This window comes from Ascaphus truei, chromosome 7 (assembly GCF_040206685.1).
Source record: "Ascaphus truei isolate aAscTru1 chromosome 7, aAscTru1.hap1, whole genome shotgun sequence".
Lineage (NCBI taxonomy): Eukaryota > Metazoa > Chordata > Amphibia > Anura > Ascaphidae > Ascaphus > Ascaphus truei.
Genome location: NC_134489.1, coordinates 26973525 through 26998920, shown reverse-complemented (window position 1 = coordinate 26998920; position 25396 = coordinate 26973525). Strand labels below are relative to the sequence as shown.

Genomic DNA, 25396 nt, shown 5'->3' with positions numbered 1-25396 from the left:
TCCCGTGCTCGAGTTAGCGTGATTCCCCCATAGCAGCAAAGGTCTTAAGCTCCCCAGGAAGCGATGACCCAAGGCCGAGGAATCACAGACTCAGCAAACCTCTCAGCCCAGACACTTGATCTGAGCCAAAAGGCCGAGAAGCGATAACCAGAAATGGGCCCCCGCCTGAGCGCCGCCCGACGGCCAGGGGCGCTACGCTTTAGGGAGAAGGGCAGAGGGAGCCGCTGGCTGCCCGCTCGCCTCCTCCCCCAGCAGGCATGCCTCCAGTCCCTCCGCTCCTTCCGACACAGCTCCGGGGAGTCTATGCAGCAGCGGCGGCGACGACGACGACGGATGCAAAAGCCAAAGACTTTGTATGGAGTAAAGAAAAGCAGCCGCACACACTGCTGGGGGGCCCGCATGGCCAGCAAACAGCCAAAAAGGCACATGCTTCCAGTTCTTTTTCCGGCACCAGGCTTCGTCTGCTTATTTGCATAGGAACCGCCCACTTTTTCTCTGCTAGCCGACTCGTCTGGGCTGCCATGAAACTCAGGCAGCAAGCAAGCAGCCAGTGGCTGGGCTTTTCAGTTCAGGTCATTTCAGCCAGCCAGCCAGCCATTGTGACAAGAAGCCAGCAAGTCAAGGCATTTGCTGCTTGCTGCTGCAGTGTTTGCTATGCAGGCTATTTGGATACAGCTTCAACAGGAGTTTCTTAGGCATCTGCTCGTTCGGACTGAATTAGGCTAGGCAGCAGGCGGCACTCCTGCTCCATGCGAGGAGGAGCTGAAAAGAAAAGAAAGTAAGAAGCCACGCAAAAGAGCAAACAAGACACAGCAAAAAGAAGGAGGCTTTATTTTGTCGTCATTTCATCTTCTTCTTTCTTTGCAAAAGAAAGAGCCAAAAATGCATGTTTGTTTTTTTTCTGTCAGACAGTCATTTGTTTCTATTTTTTGATACAAGCCAAATATCCCCAAAGGGAAGTGCACCGGTCCTGGAGGTACTGCAATACCAGGTCAATGCGTGGAGTGGACAGAGCAAGCTCTTCTTCCATCTCCCTGTTCTAAAAATCCATTTAATATATGGTCCCCAGATAGGGGACGTATCAGATATTAAACTGATAAGAACAGATTTTTTTTTTTTTTTGTTTTAAATGATTTTTATTTACATCTTTTTAGTTTTACAATGTTACTTTTTTGAAAAACAACAAACCAAAAAAATTAATACATCATACCATCCATTATTCTATTCCATTTTTGTAATAAAACTTCATATCTAAAAAATATATAAAAATTATATAATAAAAAATAATTATATTTCATAAAAAAACTTTTTTTCCACCATGTTAATTTCACATTTCTATACTATCAAAATAAACAATCACTAATCATTTTAAGATTCCAAACTTATCCTTAATCTGACCCCTATTTTTTTAGATCTATCTGTCATATATCCAACTTTTCTTATCCTGGTATTTTACCTTCCGTCTTTCTGTTTCTTTCTTAAATTTTTCGTCCGACAACAATTTTTTTTCCTTTAAAATTTTATCTATAATTTCTATAACCTTGCTTTCCTCTGCTTCGTCCTCTGAATCTGCTTCTATTGGTGAGAAGCTTTTTAGCCAAATTTCTTCCATTTCTCCAGTCTCCATTTCTTTCCTAAATTCTAAAATCTTTTTTTTTAAATCTAAGCTCACATTACCAAGGGGTCTAAAAAATCCTTTTGTACCATCTTCAATTTTACTCTCTTTTTTTTCCCCCATTACCACTCCACTCAAACTACTACCCATCACTTTCTCTTTTTCCCCAACTATCTGACTACATACTTCTGCTATTTTCTTTTGTTCTACCATCTTTACATTCATTTTTCCTTCAGTCCCTTTTCTCCTTAGAGCTATTTGTATTGGTATTTCCTCTGTTATCTGACTACATACTCCTACTTTTCCCTTCTGCTCTAACATTTTTTTACTTCTCCCCTTTTTTTCTTCCCCGCTTTCTCCTACAGATAGAACTCCTCCCTCACTTTCACTTCTACTCGTTCCTCCCACCTTCCGTGTTGGCATCTCTGTTATCTTCCCCTTTTCTATCTCCTTACTTGGGTATCTCTTTTCCTCTTTTTGCCCCCCTCCTCTTTCACTTTCTGATGAGGAGACCGACCCCCAATCACTCCCACTACTCCTAGCTGCTTCCAGTGTTTTAGTTTCCAGAACACTAGGATACCCCTCAAAATTACTGTGCTCTTTCTCCCTTGGCATGATACTTTCCGGGGTCTCCTCCACCACTATATCTTGTACTTCCTCCTCCTCGCTAATATCCTCCACATCTCCGAAAAACTCCCTTTCCTCCTCTCTTTCCTTCAGGACAGCTCTGCCCTCTTTCACCTCCACCAAATGTATATTCTCTTTTTTCATTTCCTCATATTCCTCTTTAGTAATGTTTTTTCTTTGGTGCATTACTTCGTCTAATCTCTTAATAATTTGCATATCTGTACTTCCTCTATGTTGCTTCCTAAAAACTCCTACCCAGAAATCTACCTCCCCAACTGCCCTCTGGAACTCTCCCATTTTTTCTTCTAAAGCACTCCTACGTGGTATTTCTCCTATCTGTTCCCTCCCTATCTTCACAACCCTCTCTACTTTCTCTCTAGGCTCCTCTCTCTTTTCTCCCTCTTTGCCTTCCTTCCCTTCCATACTGTCTGCTTCCTGTTGACTTTTACGCTTTTGGGGCTTCTTTTCCCCCACTGTGATCTCCATTCCCTCCTCCTGTTCTTCACAAGACTTCCCCTCCCCCCCTTGTGCATCATGAACTTCCATACTTTCCCCCCAGCTTGGGGCAGGCGTACTTACAGACCCTGCTTCCCCACCCTTATCCACAGCCTGAACAAAGTCTCTCCCTTCCTTCTTTTCCCCACCAAAACTTTGAGCCACAGAGTCCAAGAAAATATCTTCCTCTCTTTTTTCCTGGGCTTCTTTCTCTCTTCTTTCCTGCCCAGTTTCAAACCCACCTCTGGTCGTCTGGGCGTAGGACCTCCTTTTTGAACACTGGCGGTATAAATGTCCACTTTCTCCACACAGATCACACTTTTTCGGGACGCTACAGTGTGCTGCTGTGTGCCCCTCCTCCCCGCAATTCCGACACACTATCCCCGTTTTTTCACATTCGTCCTTAGTGTGTCCGTACTGAGAACAGTTTCTACAGTAGGTGGGTTGTCCCGGGTAAAAAAGAAACCCCCTGTTGCCACCAATGCTGAAACTCGATGGCGGGTGTAACACTCCCCCCGTACTGGAAAGGTCCGGCTTAAAATGCACCCAAAAGCGCCTTTTCCCATTGTACATATTATAGGAGTTCTTCATTTCCACTCCTCCTTTAACCGCCGTACAGTACCTTCTTAAGAAAAGGATAATATCCGCCGTCTGTACATACGGGTTGTACATATGGACCACCACTGATCTTTCACCCATCATGTAACTGGGTTCTACGGTAATCCCTCTCATCCTTGGGTCGTTCACTGCTTCTTTACACTTCTGGTAGACATTTAGGCAATCGCCTTCTCCCACCAACGTTAGGTCGAAAATTCCTTGTCTAGGGAAATCTTGAAGGCAGTAGATTTTCACTCCACTCAGACCGGCGATTTCTCCCAGCACCTTCTCCACAAAGCACGACAGTCCCACTCGTCCTCTCTCCTCCTCCACGACCTGAAATCGTAAGGTGTTCCTTAGGCTCGCTCCCGCAGCCATCGTCCTTGTCCTTGCTTTCTCGAGGTTCAGGTGCGGCACCCCAAAAGCAGCATGCAGCTTAAGCTCATAAGAGCGATGCTGCAAGGCAAAGGTGCCGGCCCCTCACACTCTGTCTCGTGTTCGCCCTCTGGAACGCACAGGATATTGTACCTCCCCAATAGCTGCAATACGGCTTAAGACCCCAGAGGGGCCGATGCCGCAAGGCCGAGGAGGCACTATCCCTGCTGGCCCTCTGACTTCGACACTTGGTCTTAGCCAAAAGGCCGAGAAGCGATAACCAGAAATGGGCCCCCGCCTGAGCGCCGCCCGACGGCCAGGGGCGCTACGCTTTAGGGAGAAGGGCAGAGGGAGCCGCTGGCTGCCCGCTCGCCTCCTCCCCCAGCAGGCATGCCTCCAGTCCCTCCGCTCCTCCCGACACAGCCCCGGGGAGTCTATGCAGCAGCGGCGGCGACGACGACGACGGATGCAAAAGCCAAAGACTTTCTATGGAGTAAAGAAAAGCAGCCGCACACACTGCTGGGGGGCCCGCATGGCCAGCAAACAGCCAAAAAGGCACATGCTTCCAGTTCTTTTTCCGGCACCAGGCTTCGTCTGCTTATTTGCATAGGAACCGCCCACTTTTTCTCTGCTAGCCGACTCGTCTGGGCTGCCATGAAACTCAGGCAGCAAGCAAGCAGCCAGTGGCTGGGCTTTTCAGTTCAGGTCATTTCAGCCAGCCAGCCAGCCATTGTGACAAGAAGCCAGCAAGTCAAGGCATTTGCTGCTTGCTGCTTGCTGCTGCAGTGTTTGCTATGCAGGCTATTTGGATACAGCTTCAACAGGAGTTTCTTAGGCATCTGCTCGTTCGGACTGAATTAGGCTAGGCAGCAGGCGGCACTCCTGCTCCATGCGAGGAGGAGCTGAAAAGAAAAGAAAGTAAGAAGCCACGCAAAAGAGCAAACAAGACACAGCAAAAAGAAGGAGGCTTTATTTTGTCGTCATTTCATCTTCTTCTTTCTTTGCAAAAGAAAGAGCCAAAAATGCATGTTTGTTTTTTTTCTGTCAGACAGTCATTTGTTTCTATTTTTTGATACAAGCCAAATATCCCCAAAGGGAAGTGCACCGGTCCTGGAGGTACTGCAATACCAGGTCAATGCGTGGAGTGGACAGAGCAAGCTCTTCTTCCATCTCCCTGTTCTAAAAATCCATTTAATATATGGTCCCCAGATAGGGGACGTATCAGATATTAAACTGATAAGAACAGATTTTTTTTTTTTTTCTCTACTCTCCGATGCCCCACAAAAAGGGACCCAAAAAGGCACAAAAACTGCCAATTAATCAGCAACTATTTTGCTTTTAAACACAACTTTTGACTATTTTTAAAAACTTTTTCCCTTTTGTAAAAGCATTTGGAACATTTGTTTTACAGTTACATTTAAAGAAATTTATTTAAAAACCAGTCTCAGTGTTTTTATTTTTTTTAAATGGTGGACCATATTTGTACTCCCCATAGGCTTTCTCTTTCTTTATTCCCTTTCTTCCTGTCCAAGAGATAATATAAATACATTTGACTAAAAGCTAGGGAGATGCAATCATTCACTGGTATTTCTTCTCTAAAATATAATAAAACGTTTCTCACTTTCCACAAGGCTTCTTTTATACAATTAATTATTTTCCAGGTAATAATGTTTTGATTTTTGTTTTTAAGTTCAAAACTCCCGAAAAAAACTACATCTGGGTCTAAAATTTTTAAACCACCAATCCACTGCAAGAGCAAGAAAACTCTTCCCCACACCTTTTTAGCATAATTACATGACCACATAATATGTAAAGTTGTCTCATCGTGTGGACAATTCTCCCTTGGGCACTTGGCGCTCATCGCCAGGCCCCTTCTGTGTTGGAAGAACTTGCCTGGCAAAGCTTGGTGCGCACATAACCATGTAATGTCCTTTTGGTTATTAAAAAGCTCCTTTTCTGACACCCTTTCCCAGGCTTTTTTACATCCCTGCTCATTTACATTTGGGATAATGCACATCTTTTCTCCTTTTTTTATGCTCTTGGTCAACTTTTTTTGGTCTGTAACTTCTTCTAAGGATTTGTTTTGTAAACTAAATTCATTTAAAATTTTATCTAAAATCTTATAAGTATCTGACAAATTTAAAACATGGGGTGTTTTTAACGATGTTACAAACCATTTATATTTTCTTGCAAAAAAACCTATTTCATACTTTAAAAATACAGACCAATAATTTCCCCGTCCCAGGTTTAAAAGGCAAAAGGAAAAATACTTAACATACAGAAATAACCTTAATTCTGGGAAGCCTCTTCCCCCGTTATTCTTTTCTTTATAGATAATTTCCCTTTTTAATTTTTCGTTTTGTGAACTCCACAAAAAAACACAACACAACCTTGTTATTTTCTGTATGTCTCCAGTGGAGGGAGGGAACACTAAACCTATATATAGCAAGATTGGAAGAATAACCATTTTTATTATTAAAATTTTGCCTTCCATTGTTAATTCCCTTAAATACCACATCGTGATTTTTTTCTTGATTTTTTTTATACATTTTTCCCAGTTTTGATCTCCTTCATTTTGTTCATTAAAATTAACACCCAGAATGTCAACTGATTCTTTTATTGGGATATCTGGTATAGTTAGGGGTTCCCACTGTCCGATTTTTAGGATATTACTTTTGTTAAAATTAACTTTAAAACCCGAAGCTACACTAAAAAATTCTAACTGTTTAATGGTTCTTTTTAATGATATTTGGTCTTTACAAAAAATTGTAATATCATCCATGTAGCCAATGACTTTTGCCTCTACACCTCCCCCTCCTGGTAGGGCAACACCCCTGATCATCTTGTCTTTTCTAATGACGCATAACAGTGGTTCCAGGGCACAAATGAACAATAGGGGAGAAAGGGGGCACCCCTGCTTTACTCCCGACTCTAGTATCACACTTTCAGTTCTAAAACCATTAATTAAAAACTCGCTTGAACAACCATCATAAAAAGATTTAAGAACATTTAAAAAACACTCTGGTATTCCCATTTTATTTAACACCAAAAACAAAAATTCATGGGAAACTCTATCAAAAGCTTTTTCAAAATCGATTGATAAAATCATTAATTTCTGTCCCCTCTCTTTTGTATTATTTATAATATTTTTAACCAGGTTTAAATTCTCCCAGATGTTCCTTCCTGGGATTGCACATACTTGATTACTATGTATTACCTTATCCACCACTTTTTTAAACCGGTTTGCACATATTTTTGCTAAAATTTTATAATCAGAGTTTAAGAGCGTAATAGGTCTCCAGTTTTTAATATCTGTCTTATCTCCTTTTTTATATATAAGTGTCACTGTGCCCTTTTTCCATGAAGATGGCAATTTTTTAAAGACAAAACACTCTTTAAGAATACTCAGTAGATCTTCTTTTAAAATATCCCAGAAGGTGACATAAAATTCTATTGGTAACCCGTCTTTGCCTGGTACCTTGTTTGTTTTAAAACTTTTAATAACCTCTAAGATTTCTTCTATTTTAAGATCTTCTTTTAAAAAACCTTGATCATCTTTATTTAAAACAAGCGTTATTTCTTTTAAAGCATCCTCTGTAAAATATTTATCAATCTTCTTTTTATTAAAAAGTTCTTTATAAAAGGCTGCCACTTTTAAAAGAATACCTTGTAAAGTTTTTTCCCCTTCCATTTCTTCAATTAATTCTTTTTTCTCATTCTTTTTCTTAAAAAAATATCTGGTACATTTTTCATTTTCTTCTATGTGTTTTATTCTGGAATTAAAAACAATTTCTTTCCCTCTTGCCTTTAAGAGTTTTTTTATTTGTTTTTTTGCTTCAGCTATTTCTCCTTCAACCACACATCCTATGTCTTTTAATTTATGCAAGGTTTGTAATTGTATATTTAGGTTTTCAAAAAAAACCCTTTTTTCCCTTGCTTTCCCCTGTCCTGCTTTTATGAAAAAAAATTTTGTCTTTCTTTTTATATCTTCCCACCATTTAAAAGCTAAAGTGCCTGGTTCCTTTTGTTTTTGCCATTCTTTAAAACTTTTCCTAAAATTGTCACATATATCTTTATCTTCCAGCAAACTAGTATTTAATTTCCATTCACTTTTATTTCTTTTCTTTACTTCGTCGCTTTTTATTGTAAAAGTTAAGATTTTATGATCTGATAAAATATTCTCTATTAAAACACACTTTAAAGGCTTTAGTTCTTTAGAACAAAAACAAAAATCTATCCTGGAGCAGGTTATCCCATTGCTCCAGGTCATTCCCTCCGCTTCTGGCTTTCTAGGGTTACACACTTTAAAAACATCCTGTAATCTAAAATCCGTTTTTATATTTTCTAATTGCCCTGAAGTTTTGTCGAAATTTCTACTGACATTTTTCCCCAATCTTTTTTCTCCCTTTAAAATGCAGTTAAAATCCCCGCTTATTATTTGAGGACAAGAACTGTCCATAAAAAGGGTTAAAAGCTGAAGTGTTTCTGATCTTTCTTGCTTATCAGGGGGAGTATATACATTAATAAAATCCCATCTGCAGCCATCTATTAATGTACTGACTTTTACAAGTCTACCCGGTTTTATTTCGTTTACAGACATTATTTCTACATTCCCTTTGAATAAAATGGCAACCCCTGCTGATTTATTTTCATTTGATCCTGACCACACTGATGGCCCCTGTGACCAGTCATTTGCATATTCATTATAATTTTGCATATGCGCAATACCACATTCCTGTAAGAAAAAAACTGTCACACTCAATGTAGTCAGATAATCAAACATCATTCTCCTTCTTTTTCTATCTTTTATGCTTCTCACATTAAAAGATATACCTTTTAAAACCGCCATTTTAAGTTTGAAATTCCATTTCTGACTCTATTTCTTCAAAGTCTGCCTTTTCCATACCTGTGAAGCTCACAACTGCATCTGGTTCAAGGTATTCATCTGAACACGGAGAGACATTCTCAAGTCCTCCATAAGGATCAGTATAAAAGCCTTCTATTACCTCCGTACCTGATAGTGTGTCCATTTCCCCAGATTCTTGCAGAATATCAGCCGCCTCCAAGTCTTGTAAAACTAAGTATCTGGTGGCCAGCTCCACCCCAGGACGCATGACTTCCACGTTGGTTTTAACTTTTGCTGTTCTTTTCCTTTGCTCTTTCCCCTGGGAGATTTTACTCCTTTTAGCCCTTGCAGTGTCCCAGTGCCCGTCTCCAGAACCCTCCGAAGCCTCCGCCTCCGAGTGTTCTTTTGACTCTGCTCTGTCATCATCTGCTCCAGGTGTTACTGGTAGTCTTGGCTCTCCAGGGGTTAGCATTTCTTCGGGCGTTTCCTCTACAGCCACAGGTGACTCATCTTTGGTTGCTGATTCCTCTGCGTTCTCCGGGGTCAGGCCTCCATTTGTTTGCTCTGGTTCCTTTGATTTTTTTTGCTCCTCCATGTTTGTGCGTGAGCGTTGAGGGCAGAACATGTAAACATGTCCTGTTTTTTGGCATAGATTACATTTCCTCATCGCTTTGCAGTCTTTTAGGTCATGGTCTGAGGCCTCACAGTTGGTGCAATGCTTATCCTCTTTGCAGAATTCTTTTGTGTGGCCGAATTTTGTGCATAAACGGCAATATAAAGGCATTCCTGTATAGTATAAGTCCCCATTAAACTTGCCCAGTTTAAACCTGGCTGGGGGCCTCATTTTCCCATTAACCCCATCTGGGTCTTTTTTAAAGATGACTAAGAATTTTCTTTTTGAAGTCCAGATACCATATTCGTTATTTATATTTCCCACAAAAACAACTTTTTCACAGTATCTGTCTAAGTACATCTTGATCTCACTTGCAGGTACGTGTGGGGAGTACATCTTTACAATTAGCAGTACCTCTTCATTGGGGTGGTGCAGTGTGACCCTAACTCCTTGCAGGAGGGGGTCATCAATCTTTTCCTTTAGTTTTTTGTGAAAGTTCGTGCAGTTGAAAGCGTTTGTAAAAGTCACATCATACACCCCCCTTCTGGGATAGTCCTGTATAGCCAAAATATATTCCACTTTCATTTCAAACAGTCCCAATAAAAGTTTCTTAACGATGTATCCCAGGTCTTTCCCTTTCCTGTCGATTTCAGTGAATTCGAATCTTACCGAGTCCTTAAGCCGCGCGTAAGCCGGCACAGTTCCGTCGTCGTACGACATCGTGTTGATCCCTCCTCGAAACGGCCCAAGACACTTGGTCTTAGCCAAAAGCCGAGAAGCGATAACCAGAAATGGGCCCCCGCCTGAGCGCCGCCCGACGGCCGGGGGCGCTACGCTTTAGGGAGAAGGGCAGAGGGAGCCGCTGGCTGCCCGCTCGCCTCCTCCCCCAGCAGGCCTGCCTCCAGTCCCTCCGCTCCTCCCGACACAGCCCCGGGGAGTCTATGCAGCAGCGGCGGCGACGACGACGACGGATGCAAAAGCCAAAGACTTTGTATGGAGTAAAGAAAAGCAGCCGCACACACTGCCGGGGGGCCCGCAAGGCCAGCAAACAGCCAAAAAGGCACATGCTTCCAGTTCTTTTTCCGGCACCAGGCTTCGTCTGCTTATTTGCATAGGAACCGCCCACTTTTTCTCTGCTAGCCGACTCGTCTGGGCTGCCATGAAACTCAGGCAGCAAGCAAGCAGCCAGTGGCTGGGCTTTTCAGTTCAGGTCATTTCAGCCAGCCAGCCATTGTGACAAGAAGCCAGCAAGTCAAGGCATTTGCTGCTTGCTGCTTGCTGCTGCAGTGTTTGCTATGCAGGCTATTTGGATACAGCTTCAACAGGAGTTTCTTAGGCATCTGCTCGTTCGGACTGAATTAGGCTAGGCAGCAGGCGGCACTCCTGCTCCATGCGAGGAGGAGCTGAAAAGAAAAGAAAGTAAGAAGCCACGCAAAAGAGCAAACAAGACACAGCAAAAAGAAGGAGGCTTTATTTTGTCGTCATTTCATCTTCTTCTTTCTTTGCAAAAGAAAGAGCCAAAAATGCATGTTTGTTTTTTTTCTGTCAGACAGTCATTTGTTTCTATTTTTTGATACAAGCCAAATATCCCCAAAGGGAAGTGCACCGGTCCTGGAGGTACTGCAATACCAGGTCAATGCGTGGAGTGGACAGAGCAAGCTCTTCTTCCATCTCCCTGTTCTAAAAATCCATTTAATATATGGTCCCCAGATAGGGGACGTATCAGATATTAAACTGATAAGAACAGATTTTTTTTTGTTTTCAAAGTTTTTTTATTCATACAGGTTGTCAAAGTTACAGTTTCACTTTTCGAAAAATAAAAAACCACCCGTACATTACAAAAACCCCGAACATAACAAACCACAGGATTTTTCCTTCATAACTTTACACATCTTATTAAACTTTTACAAACACACTTTTATTCACATCTTTCTCACTCTCTCTTTAAACCCCATTCATCCATCTCATACTCTTCCATATGCTTTTCCTCCTTGTCTCCTGAAAAGGAGGGGAGCACCGGCCCACCTCTTCTCTCCGGTTACTCCACAAAAAGGGACCCTTTCCACACATGAGTGTCTCAATCCTCCAACACTTTTCCTTCTATCAAAAATCTTCTATTCCCTTTTTGTAAAAGCATATTTACACACTATCCTCTCAACATTCATACTTTCATTCATACTACATCTATTATTTTACAATTCTGCACATTTCTAATATTTATTTCATGTTATACTTTTTAACATTTTCCCCACATCTTTATACCCTTTACATTCCCTTCAAATAAGACCACCTTTTCCTTTTCGATTACCCAACTCCCGCTCTTGCAAAGACCACTACATCTTTCCATTCCTTTTGATGCCATAATTCTCCTTTCCTCCCATCCTTCTTTCTGTCACATAAATAATACAAATACATTTTACTCATTATTAATTTCACACATCCATCCACACCCACTTCTTCTTTCTGAAACAGTACAACATTCCGTACCTGCCATAACGCCTCTTTCACACAATTTACCATTCTCCAACACTTATTCTCCTTCTCACTCTCACTCCCTCCCACACCATACATCATTCTTTCAAAGCTCAATGTCTGTACTCCCACAATTAGCTTAAACAACGGCCCCATCATCCTCCACACTTTCCTCGCATAATCGCAATTCCACAGGAGGTGTATTACCCCCTCAATACCACCACAGCCCACTCTTGGGCAAAGCTCTGTTTCTGCCGCTCCTCTCCTTTTCATAAATTCCCTAACCGGCAAACACCCCCACACAGCCATCCACGCCACATCTTTCTGACCATTCATTAAGCTTTTATCACTCACATTCTTCCACGCTTTTTTCATCTGACTTTCATTCAAATCCCCTCTCACTCCCATTCTCTCCCTGTCTTTTATTACTCTAATTATCTTCTTCCCATCTTTCCATTGTTCCCAAGCCAACTCTTTTAGCTCCCACTTATCCATATATTTCTCAATAAGTTTATAAAAGGGAGGCGGGTCAAAACATACTGGTTTCCTCAGGTCATACCCTATCTCTTTAAATCGACCAATTATACTCCCTAAAAAAAACCTTGCATAACATCCTCCTTTATTTTCCCTTTCTGTCAACCATAAATGAAAGCAGATATATTTAATAAAAACAAATAACTCCAAATCAAGAAAACCTTTTCCTCCTTTCTCCTTCACCATACAAATTCTTTCCCTACCCAATTTCTCATTTTTTGATCCCCAAAAAAAGGTAGCCAGCAACCTTGCTAATTTCCTTTGCCATACCCCTGTTGGGGGAAACACTAGACCAAGATAGAGAATCATTGGGGCTAATACTGCCTTTACCATCAGCGTTTTCCCCTCCAAAGAGAGCTCTCTCTGTGACCAAAAACCAATTTTCCTCTCTAATTTTTCAAATAATCTCAACCAATTCTGGGTCCCCTCAAGTTTTGCGTCATACAAGACCCCCAGGATCTCAATCTCTTTATCCACAATCTTTAGCCCCAAATCCAGCCCAGATTGAGCTTCTCCAAACTTTTTCATCTTAGATTTCCCCCAATTCACTTTTAATGCTGACGTTTCAGCAAAAATCCCTACCTGCCACATTGCTCTTTTAAGCGCCCTCTCTGAATCGCAAATAATAGTAACATCATCCATATAGCCTAGAGCTTTTAATTGACGCCCTCCACTCCCTGGAACTGTTACCCCTTTTACCACTTTATCTTTATCCAGCATACACAGGAGTGGCTCCATCGCACAAATAAACATAATGGGTGACAAAGGGCATCCCTGTCTTACCCCCGATTTGATCTCTACAACTCCTGAAAGAAAACCATTGACCAAAACCCTACTGTTCGCCCCTATGTACAATTTCCTAATAAAACCAACAAACCTCTCTGAAACCCCCATCCTACCTAACACTCTAAAGACAAATTCCTGCGAAAGTCTATCATACGCTTTCTCCAGGTCCACTCCTGCCACCAATAGACCTCGATTTCTATTGAGGCTATCCCAAATCCCATCTCTTAAAGCTACTAAGTTTTCTGCTATCCGTCGGCCCGGGACCGCACATACCTGTTCTTCCCCAATAAGCTTGTGTATTACCTTCTTTAGCCTATTCGCAATCACTTTAGCTATAACTTTATAGTCTACATTCAACAACGTAATCGGACGCCAATTTTTTAGATCTTCTTTCTCACCTTTTTTAAAAATTAGCGTAATTAAGCCTTCCCTCATAGAGATCGTTCCCCCACTTTCCTTCAGCACCGCCTCACTCACCTCCTTAAAGTCCTCTTTCAAAATTGTCCAAAAAGTCTGGAAAAATTCGTACGGCAATCCGTCACTTCCTGGTGTCTTATTTCTTTTCCCTCCCAAAATCACTTCCTCCAATTCCCTTCCATTTACTTCTCTATTAAGCCATTCCTGCTCTGATCTTCCCAATTTCCTATGCAGCTCGTTCAACACATCTGCCTCAATATTCTCGTCTCTCCGCTTTTCCGCATACAGATCTTTATAAAAGTCTTCTACCACCTCAATCATTTTCTCCTTTCCCTTTATCTCCATCCCATTCTTATCCCAAACAGCCTCCATTCTCTGCTTTCGACCAAAAACTTTCTTAAAAAAGAAACTCGTACACTTTTCATCCAACTCCACACACTCTACTTTCGCTTTAAAAATTATGGATTTCCCTTTTTTTCCCAAACACTCTTTGATTACTCTGCGAGTCTCCTCTATTTCACCCTCCACCTTGTGACCAAATCTTCGCATCCTATACAAAAACTGCAGTCTCTGTTGCCAATTCTCATACCATTGTCTTTCCCTTCTTGCTTTTCTTGCTCCCATCTTAATAAAAAACTTTTTTGACTCGAGCTTCACCCATTCCCACCACTCTCCCACTTCTTGGAAACCACCCTTTTCCCTTTTCCCTTTTCAATCTCCTATATACCCATTCATACTGTTTTTTAACCCATTCATCCTCTAATAGTGCCACATTCAACTTCCAAACATTCTTCATTCTCTCTCCTTCTCCCTCCACCTCTAACCTTACATTCAACATAACATGGTCAGAAAACACTGCTTCTTGGCCCTTGAAATCCTTTACTTTCACAAACTCAGAAATTAAACAAAAATCAATTCTAGATTTCGCCGTTCCTTTGTCGCTAAACCATGTAAACACCTTATCTCTTCCCTTTCCTGGTGCCCCTGCGTCTATCAAATGGAACTCTTGCATTATCTTAATCAGAAGTCTCCCTGTAGAGTCAACCTCCCCCTTACCTCCTACTCCTTCTCGGTCTGCATCTGTTATTATGCAATTAAAATCGCCCACTATTACTGTCGGCTCTCTCCCTGGCAAAAAACCCCTCAATTTTTCAAATAAAACGGCCCTCTCTTTCCTCACAGGTGGGGCATAAATATTGAATAATCTAAACCGACAGCTTTCAGTTTGGACATAAACTAAAATTAACCTTCCTGGTTCTATAACTCTGGTTTTACCCAACGAAACATCTGGACTTTTAACCACCACCCCTACCCCCGCATTCTTGCTATCGGATCCCCCCGACCAGAACGCTGGTCCCCACTTCCAATCTGTCGCCTTCAAAGGATGTACAAGCCCACATTCTTGAAGGGCTACAATATCAGCTCTCTGCAACCGCAAAAAATCAAAAATTGCTGCCCTTCTTGTTGCAGCCCTAATGCTGCGCACATTCAAAGTCGCAATCCGCACCATCATAAATCATATTTTAATCCGGCTCATCAGTCTCTGGAGCCCTCCGGCATATCCCCAACGTCCCATTTTGACGGGGACTCTCAGGGGGTTCCGCGGGGCTCCCCACCAAGGACACAGAAGAAAAGTCCTGAAACTCCCCCTCCGGGCTCTCTGCTCCGACAAGGCTCTCAAAGTTCTCAAAAGCCGGATTTGTTTCAGAAAAAGAGCCTTCACTATCACTTACAGCCAGCTGCTCACTCAAATCATGTCTAGTCTTTTGGGCATCCACTTCCGACTCTGTGTCTTTCTTTGACAACTTTCTTTTCCTTTGTACCTGCGTTTCCATTGGTTCCTCCTCTTCCGACTCTTCTGTCAGCTTTCTATCCATCAGCTGAGCTTCAGCGAGTTCAGACTCGGGGATAATTGTTTCAGGTACTTCCTCTGTTTCTTCTTCATCTTCCTTCTCCTCCTCACTGTGGGGAATCCCGTCCTCTGGAGGTTCATGTGTTTGGGGTTCCTGGAAAGAGGAGGGAAACGATCCCTCTGCACCGGCTCCCTCTCGCCCTCTCGCTGTAGCACGTGCATATGAACGTTTAGGGCACTGTCTGGCCAGGTGCCCCTCCTCATCACACAGGTGACATTTCTTCGGAACCCCGCACTGTGCAGACTTATGCGTTTCCTCGCCACAATTCCTGCAACCTGCTCCCATTCTGGCACACATCTCTTGCACATGCCCATATTTCTGGCACTTCCTGCAATACGTAGGGCGTCCATCAAAGGTTAGATAGCCTCTCTTCCCTCCAATGCTGAAGGTCGCTGGGGGGTACATTACCCCAAAAGGGCTGGAATCGTCTAGCTTAAACTCCACCCAAAACCTTCTTTTACCGTTGTAAATTCCCATGAAATTTTCCAGCTTGTTTCCGCCCCTTACGTTATTACAATATTTCTGAAGGAACAACATTAAATCGCCAGTCTCCACATACGGATCAAACATATGAATCGTCACCGCAGTATTTTGCATCATAAAGAAGGGAGTTAGCTTAATCCCCTTCATCGCATCTCTCACTGTTTCTTCATTTGCTTTTCCAGCAACTCGCATGCAGACATCCAAGTCGTGAAAGGTGACATCAAAAAATCCCAACCTAGGGGGGTCTTGTAGGCAAAAAATCTCCTTGATCTCCACTTCAAGGGTCTCCATCAACACGATATTCACAAAATTCCTCAGATAAATCCTCGTCTGCGCCTCCTCGTCCAGCTGAAAACGAATCGTATTTTTTGTAGGCGCTCCCGCCGCCATGATCACCTCCTGCTCTGCTTTGACGCAGCCCCCCAAAAGCAGCAAGTGGCTTTAGTCCCCGAAGGGACGATGCCACAAGGCCAAGGAGCCGGGTCTCGCAAGCCTGCCCCTGACCCAGACACTTGATCTGAGCCAAAAGGCCGAGAAGCGATAACCAGAAATGGGCCCCCGCCTGAGCGCCGCCCGACGGCCAGGGGCGCTACGCTTTAGGGAGAAGGGCAGAGGGAGCCGCTGGCTGCCCGCTCGCCTCCTCCCCCAGCAGGCCAGCGTGCCTGCCTCCGCTCCTCCCGACACAGCTCCGGGGAGTCTATGCAGCAGCGGCGGCGACGACGACGACGGATGCAAAAGCCAAAGACTTTCTATGGAGTAAAGAAAAGCAGCCGCACACACTGCTGGGGGGCCCGCATGGCCAGCAAACAGCCAAAAAGGCACATGCTTCCAGTTCTTTTTCCGGCACCAGGCTTCGTCTGCTTATTTGCATAGGAACCGCCCACTTTTTCTCTGCTAGCCGACTCGTCTGGGCTGCCATGAAACTCAGGCAGCAAGCAAGCAGCCAGTGGCTGGGCTTTTCAGTTCAGGTCATTTCAGCCAGCCAGCCATTGTGACAAGAAGCCAGCAAGTCAAGGCATTTGCTGCTTGCTGCTTGCTGCTTGCTGCTGCAGTGTTTGCTATGCAGGCTATTTGGATACAGCTTCAACAGGAGTTTCTTAGGCATCTGCTCGTTCGGACTGAATTAGGCTAGGCAGCAGGCGGCACTCCTGCTCCATGCGAGGAGGAGCTGAAAAGAAAAGAAAGTAAGAAGCCACGCAAAAGAGCAAACAAGACACAGCAAAAAGAAGGAGGCTTTATTTTGTCGTCATTTCATCTTCTTCTTTCTTTGCAAAAGAAAGAGCCAAAAATGCATGTTTGTTTTTTTTCTGTCAGACAGTCATTTGTTTCTATTTTTTGATACAAGCCAAATATCCCCAAAGGGAAGTGCACCGGTCCTGGAGGTACTGCAATACCAGGTCAATGCGTGGAGTGGACAGAGCAAGCTCTTCTTCCATCTCCCTGTTCTAAAAATCCATTTAATATATGGTCCCCAGATAGGGGACGTATCAGATATTAAACTGATAAGAACAGATTTTTTTTTTTTTTTTATTTTGTTTATTGTATAATATATACATTTGACATTTTATTTACTTTTTCTTTTTGGACAAAAATTATATAATTAAAAATTATTCTTTCATAATTTCCAAACAAACAAACAAATAACACTATTACATTTTGTTACTTCACAACACATTCCCATTTTTCTCTACTTTTCCATACCCCACTAGTCCAAAAAAACTTCAAATTCCATCAGTTATCATACCAGAAAATTTTCCAATTATACTCCCCTTCATTTTTTTATTCCACTCATTCTTTCATCTTTCCCTGTCTAAACCTTTCATTTCCCTTACAAAAAATAAAAAATTACAACACATAAAAAAATTATCTCTTCTCTTTCTGATTTCCCTTACTAAACATTTCTTTCCATACCTCTACCTCTTGTCTAAACCTCCTTTCTTTATTTTTGCTTTCTTTTTCCCCTTTCTATCCTTTCCTACTTTTTCCGTACTCTTATCAATCTGTTCTAATATTTCTACAAAACTCAATTGTATTTCCTCTTTTCTTTTCACTTTCTCTTCACTCTCTATGCTCTCTCTCTGTACTTCTTTTTTACTCTCCACCTTCTCCTCACTAGTATCTAAACATTCCTCTTTATCTTCTTCTCTTTCACAAAACTGTCTTCCACTACTTTCCTCTACATTTTCCTTTTCCAAGAAAAAACCTTCCTCATTTCCCCTCTCACTTTCAACCTCAACCTGTACTTCCTCCTCTACAACTTTTTCCTCCTTCTGACATTCTTCATTCTCTTCAATCTCACACAATATTGCATTTTCTGTCTCTACAAAGGCACTCTCTCTTTTCATATCACTTATTATGGCACCAATTTCACTCACATTCACTTCCTTTGGTACAATTTTAGTCACAACATTTTTTGTCCCTTGTTCTTTACTCTTCTTCGGGCACTGACGTGCTAAATGTCCAAAATCCCAACAAAAGTCACATTTCTTTGGTGCATTACATTTGCCTGCAATGTGTCCCTCTCTTCCACAATTCCAACATATCACCCCAGAAGGTTGTCCTGGGTACCTCAAAAACCCTTTATTTGCTCCAATACAAAAATTTGCAGGGGGGTGCAGTACTCCCCCTATATTCTCCGGGTCCGGTCTGAAACAAACTCTAAACAGTCTTTCACCATTAAAGATACCATAAGAGTTCTTTTGCTGTTCTCCTCCACCAACCACCGAGCAATATCTTCTCAAAAAGGTTACAATTTCTTCCTTACGAATAAACACATTGTATACATGTACAATCATAGGTCTTTCCATCGCCAAAAACCTGGGGATTGCACAGATCCCCATTCTCCTCAAAGCCTCCACTTTCTCTCCACACTTCTTGTATGTTCTCAAACACTCCATCTCCTTGCTGAATGACAAATCAAAGATCCCTTGTCTTTGGGATGCTTGTATACAGAAGATGTCTCCAATCTCTATTTCCAAGATCTCTGACAGCACCTCCTCCACGATAACCTGAAGTCCCACACGCCATCTCTTTGTCTTCTCCACCAGAAATCTGATGGTGTTTCTCTCACAGCCACCGGTCTCCATCTTTGTCCGTCTGTCGTCTGAGGATCAGGTACGGCACCACCACAGCATCCAGAGGGTTAAGTTCCTGGGAACGATCCCTCAAGGCCAAGGCGCCGGCCCCTCACCGTCTCTCTCTCTCAATGCTCCTTCTTTCCAGCGTCCGTCCGTCCCAGCTCAGGTGCGGCACCCCAACAGCAGCAAGAGGGTTAAGTTCCAAGGAACGATCCCTCAAGGCCAAGGCGCCGGCCCCTCACCGTCTCTCTCTCTCTTTTCGTCCTTGTCCGCAAAAAACCTCATTTGGCTCTGGTGCGGCACCCTTATAGCAGCAAGGGGGTTAAGTCTGTTAGGACGATCCCCCAAGGCCAAGGCGCCGGCCCTTCACCATCTCACTTTCTCTCCTTGTCCGCTCATTGATCACCTCCCGCTGCCTGAGATAGCGCACCCCCCTAATAGCAGCATGAGTCTTTAGTCCCATCAGGCGACGATGACTCAAGGCCAAGGGGGCACAGTCTCAGCAAACCTCTCAGCCCAGACACTTGATCTGAGCCAAAAGGCCGAGAAGCGATAACCAGAAATGGGCCCCCGCCTGAGCGCCGCCCGACGGCCAGGGGCGCTACGCTTTAGGGAGAAGGGCAGAGGGAGCCGCTGGCTGCCCGCTCGCCTCCTCCCCCAGCAGGCCAGCGTGCCTGCCTCCGCTCCTCCCGACACAGCTCCGGGGAGTCTATGCAGCAGCGGCGGCGACGACGACGACGGATGCAAAAGCCAAAGACTTTCTATGGAGTAAAGAAAAGCAGCCGCACACACTGCTGGGGGGCCCGCATGGCCAGCAAACAGCCAAAAAGGCACATGCTTCCAGTTCTTTTTCCGGCACCAGGCTTCGTCTGCTTATTTGCATAGGAACCGCCCACTTTTTCTCTGCTAGCCGACTCGTCTGGGCTGCCATGAAACTCAGGCAGCAAGCAAGCAGCCAGTGGCTGGGCTTTTCAGTTCAGGTCATTTCAGCCAGCCAGCCAGCCAGCCAGCCATTGTGACAAGAAGCCAGCAAGTCAAGGCATTTGCTGCTTGCTGCTTGCTGCTTGCTGCTGCAGTGTTTGCTATGCAGGCTATTTGGATACAGCTTCAACAGGAGTTTCTTAGGCATCTGCTCGTTCGGACTGAATTAGGCTAGGCAGCAGGCGGCACTCCTGCTCCATGCGAGGAGGAGCTGAAAAGAAAAGAAAGTAAGAAGCCACGCAAAAGAGCAAACAAGACACAGCAAAAAGAAGGAGGCTTTATTTTGTCGTCATTTCATCTTCTTCTTTCTTTGCAAAAGAAAGAGCCAAAAATGCATGTTTGTTTTTTTTCTGTCAGACAGTCATTTGTTTCTATTTTTTGATACAAGCCAAATATCCCCAAAGGGAAGTGCACCGGTCCTGGAGGTACTGCAATACCAGGTCAATGCGTGGAGTGGACAGAGCAAGCTCTTCTTCCATCTCCCTGTTCTAAAAATCCATTTAATATATGGTCCCCAGATAGGGGACGTATCAGATATTAAACTGATAAGAACAGATTTTTTGTTTTTTGTTTTAAAGGTGTACTTTATTTCAAATAAATTTTCAGGTTATTTTTACAGAAAGCAAGAACCTTTCGAAAAATAAAAAACCTCCCAAAATACAACACCCCTTTATGCATTGATTTGGAAAAAAATAAAACATATAATTTACACCTTCTTTTATTCTTTCATTCCCCCTTTCTTTCCTCTAGAAAAAAATCCCACATCATTTACACTAGGTCCTTCCAAGATTCCCGTTTCCAAAGGACAGCCAGATCTCTGTTTGACTTTCTATCTCTACTATAATACAGATACATTCTGCTCAAAATCACCTTAACACAATCTCTCACATTCACCTCCTCCTGCTGAAACACCAAAACATTCCTCATTTGCCATAAAGCCTCTTTCACGCAGTTTATCAATTGCCACGTCACCCTCTCTCTTCCATACTCATACTTACCCAAACCAAACAACATTCTCTCTAGACTCAAACTTTTCAAGAGCGTAACTTCTTTGAACAGTGGGCCCACCTTCCTCCAAACCGCCCTCGCAAAAGGGCACTCCCAGAGTAGGTGGACCACGCTCTCCACTTCCTCACAACATTCTCTCGGGCATCTGTCCGTTTCGGCCAGTTCCCATCTCTTTTGTACCTCACGCACCGGGAGGCACATCCATGCTGCCATCCATGCCACATCCTTTTGCTCATTAAACAGATACTTCTCATTCACCATCTTCCATCCCTTTTTCATTTGCTCTCCAGTCAATCCCCCAATCATCTCCATTCTTTCCCTCTCTTTCAACACATTTGTTACTTTCTTCCTAGTCTTCCAAACCTCCATTCCAAGCATTTGCACCTTAAATTTTAAAATATACCTTTCTATAACTTTATAGAAACGTGACGGGTTGAAACAAAAGGGTCTCGTGAGGTCATTCCTAACTCCCCAAAGTCTTCTGCACATCCCCCCCATCATGTATTCACAGAATTGTGAAACCAACAACTCTTCCCTACCTACTCTACGTATGTAAAAACTGATATAATTTACGTACAAGAACACTTCCAAATCAGGAAGGCTCTTCCCCCCCTTTTCTCTTGATTTGACTACTCTACTCCTTCTTAACTTCTCTGTCTTGGATCCCCAAAAAAAGGTGCACAACAACCTCCAAATCTTTCGCAACCATTCATTCGTTGGAGGAAAAATCAGGCCGATATATAATATGCTCGGGAGGAACACTGACTTTATTATCAGGTTCCTTCCCTCAAGGGTCAAGGCTCTCATGGACCATAAACTTATTTTCCTATTCAGTTTAGCCTCTAGGTTCACCCAGTTCTGCGTCCCTTCCAATTTATTATCAAAACTAAGGCCTAGTACCTCTTGGGGGCCCTCAACTACGGGAATGTTCAGTTCCCCCAACCCTTCTATCTCCCCAAATGCCTTAATATTACACTTCGCTCTATTGATCTTAAAAGCAGAGGCTTGGCAGAAGATATCTGTCTGGAATAGAGCTCTCTTAAGGGCGACTGACGACTTACAAACTAGAGTTACGTCATCCATATACGCTAAAATTTTGACGCTCCGGCCTCTACTCCCCGGAATCTCTACCCCTCTAATGAATTTATCTCTATTAATTAAGCGAATCAGTGGTTCTAGTGCACAAATAAACGCCACTGGAGAGAACGGACACCCCTGTCTCACGCCCGACTTAACCTCTATCCGTTTTGTCAAAAAGCCGTTAACCTGAATCCGACTATAGACGTGCTTGTACAATACTTTTATAAACCCCAAAAAATGTCCAGGGATTCCCATTTTCCCAAACACATTGTATAAGAAATCATGAGAAACCCTGTCAAAAGCCTTCTCAAAATCCAGAGTTGTAACTAACACGGCTTGCTTCCTTCCCTTACAATCTTCAATCACATCCCTTAATAAAGCTAGGTTCTCTCCAATCTGTCTTCCCGGCACTGCACACACCTGTTCCTCCCCAACAATTTGATCCACTATGATTTTTACTCTATTGGCCAAAACTTTTGCTATAAGTTTATAGTCTGAGTTTAATAAAGTAATCGGTCTCCAGTTTGAAAGCTCCGATTTGTCCCCTTTCTTAAAGATTAAAATCACTATGCCTTCCCTCATCGAATTTGGAAGTTCTGTTTTCCTCAAACAAGCCTCACAAACCCCTAGGAAGTCCTTGCCTAGGACTCCCCAGAATGTCCGATAGAACTCGTAGGGCAAACCGTCACTTCCCGGGGTCTTATTTGATTTCCCCTTTTCCAGAGCTTCTTCCAACTCTCCTATAGTAATTTCTCTGTCTAATACCTCCTGGTCTCTCTTCTCCAACACCCTCTCTAGTGCATTCAACACATCTTTCTCGAAACTCTCATCCCTTCCTTTCACCTCATACAACTCTTTATAAAATTCCTCAATCACTTCCATCATTCTTCTCTTTTCAGTCACCTCCAACCCATTTGTGTCTTTTACATTCTTCATGTATTCTTGTCTCGCATACGCCTTCTTGAAGAAGAAACGCGTGCACCTTTCACCCTGCTCTGCTCTTTCTATCCTAGCTTGAAAGATTATCTCTTTTCCCTTCTTCTCAAGCATCCCCTTTATCTTCTCCCTAGCTTCCCTAATATCTGATTCTACCTCCTCCCCAAAATTCCTCAATTTATACAAAAAATTAAGGCGCAAATGCCACCTCTCATATTTCTCTCTCTCCTTCCTTTTACTCTCACATCCTCTCTTTATAAAAAACCTTTTAGTCTCCATTTTCACCATCTCCCACCATTCACTCAGGTCCCCATATTCATCCTTCTTCATTTGTAACCTTTCGTACATCCTTTCAAAACTCTTTCTTACCCATTCATCCTCAAGCAGCCTCACATTCAGCTTCCAAGCACTCCTTCCATACTCTGCATCCTCCCCTAAACATATATTCCCTTCCATCCATACGTGATCAGTGAACACCACTTCCTTTTGAGTGACCGTACTCACCTTAAGACCACGAGTCAAGAAGAAATCGATCCGAGATCTGGCTGTCCCTTTATCGCTGTTCCAGGTAAAACGCTTCTCTTCCGGCACCAAGCGCTTCCCCTGGTCACTTAAATGCAAGTCTTCTATTAAATTTTGAAGCAAAACACCCGTGCTATCTACTCCTCCACCTTCTCCTACCCCCTCTCTATCACCCCCCGCCACCGTGCAATTAAAATCACCCACCACCACTGTTGGTTCAGAGCCCGGTAGAAACAATTTGAGTTTCTCTATGAGTACTCTCCTCTCCTTCCTCCTTGGAGACATATACACATTAAAAAGTCTAAATCTATTACCCCCCACCTCTAACACCACTAACATTATCCGACCTGGTTCCACAATAACCGTTTGGGTTACTGTCACCCTATGGTTTTTAATCAGAATCCCAATGCCACTATTTCTGCATGCACTCCCAGGTGACCACACTGCTAGTCCTTCCTTCCACTCCCCTACCCTTGGGGCGTGTTCTAAAGCGCATTCCTGCAGGCATACAATATCTCCCCTTGAATGCTTAACGTAGTCTAGGACCATTGCTCTGCGCGCTGCACCCCTTATGCTGCGCACATTCAATGAGCATATAATAAGCATCAGGATAAGAAAGGTTCTTGAACCGAAAGTCTCCATTCCAACCCTCATGTTTCTTCCCCTTCTTTTTTTTTATGCAACACCCCCATCACCCCTGTCAAAAGGGACACTTTTTGTTCCGATGCATAACTTTTAATTGAGCCCGTTGATGAGTGGTCATCCTCGATGCTCTGGCCTGGGCTTTCTGGGTATTCCGAACTTGATGAAATGTCTGAGATGTGATAGTCTGCTACTGTATCACTCTCACTATCTCTTTCTTCCATTGATGTCAAACGGGCCTTACTCGCGGACCCACCTCCTTTCCCCGCTTTGCGCTTTGCGGGTTTCCCCTTCTCTTGGATCATCTGGACTTCCATCTCTTCTGTAAGTTCTGGATCCGCCTTTCCTTGTTCCCCCACAAGAGGTACTTCTCTCTCCGCCAACGTCACAGACCCCATCTCTGGCTCTATGTCACTTGGTAGCTCACTCTCTGCCACCTCTGCAACTTCTTCCGCCTCAGGGGTATCTGGCGTACTGGCCTCCTCAATTTCACCTCCTTCTTCATGTGCTTTCTGCTCGGCAACTAGTGCCTGAGCATATGTCCGTTCAGGGCACTGTCTCGAGACGTGGTTGGCCTCTCCACATAGATCACAAGTGCGCGGCGCATCACAATTTGCCGCCATATGCCCATCCTTCCCACATCTTCTGCAGACCACTGATGTCTTTGGACACTCTTCTTGGATGTGACCATAAGTAAAACATTTTCGGCAATACTGTGGTTGACCCGGGTACCATAAGTATCCCCTGTTTCCTGCGATGCTAAAGTTTGCAGGAGGCTGCATAACTCCACCTATATGTTCAGGATTTGGTTTGAACTGCACCCAATACTTCCTTTTCCCATTGAAGACACCCCAATTATTATTTTGTTTGAAGCCTCCCTTAACCGAAACACAATACCTTTTAAGGAAGGTAGTAATGTCCTCCGTCTTCATGTAAGGGTTAAACATGTGCACGATAAGGGGCAATTCCTCCATCATGAAACAAGGTTCTATCGACACTCCTCGGAGTCTATCATCACCTCTGCATTTCTTGAAATTTTCGTACATGTTTAAAGCATCGCTTTGCACAACGAAGGTTATGTCGTAATTACCTTGGCGTGGAAAGTCCTGTACACAAAACAGCTTCCCGGTTGGAACGCCCAGCACGTCTCTTAAGATCTTCTCCATGACGTATCTCAGGGTAACTTGTCCTCTCACTTCTTCATCCGCATGGATCCGCAGGGTGTTCTTCATGCGCGCTCCCGTATAGAAAGCCGCCATCTCGATTCTGTCGCAAGATTGGGTGCGTCCCCCCAAAAGCAGCAGGGAGCTTTAGCCCTTTCGGGCGATGCTCCAAGGCCAAGGGGTCGGTCCCTCTCTCCGTTGGCCCTTCAGCAAA

The 25396-nt window shown here is 43.5% G+C and overlaps 3 non-coding genes and 2 pseudogenes across 3 annotated transcripts; all 5 read right to left on the bottom strand.

Annotated features, from left to right (window-relative positions):
- Positions 1-954: 954 nt before the first annotated feature.
- LOC142500153 (U2 spliceosomal RNA) lies at positions 955-1136 on the bottom strand. Its single transcript, XR_012802828.1, has one exon. It is a non-coding gene; the product is annotated as a U2 spliceosomal RNA (small nuclear RNA).
- Positions 1137-4803: 3667 nt separating this feature from the next.
- LOC142500066 (U2 spliceosomal RNA) lies at positions 4804-5001 on the bottom strand. The gene has a single exon (XR_012802791.1). It is a non-coding gene; the product is annotated as a U2 spliceosomal RNA (small nuclear RNA).
- A 5762-nt stretch (positions 5002-10763) lies between these two features.
- LOC142500112 (U2 spliceosomal RNA) lies at positions 10764-10939 on the bottom strand (annotated as a pseudogene).
- Positions 10940-17133: 6194 nt separating this feature from the next.
- On the bottom strand, positions 17134-17325 carry LOC142500253 (U2 spliceosomal RNA). The gene has a single exon (XR_012802874.1). It is a non-coding gene; the product is annotated as a U2 spliceosomal RNA (small nuclear RNA).
- A 2909-nt stretch (positions 17326-20234) lies between these two features.
- LOC142500785 (U2 spliceosomal RNA) lies at positions 20235-20413 on the bottom strand (annotated as a pseudogene).
- Between the last annotated feature and the right edge of the window lie 4983 nt (positions 20414-25396).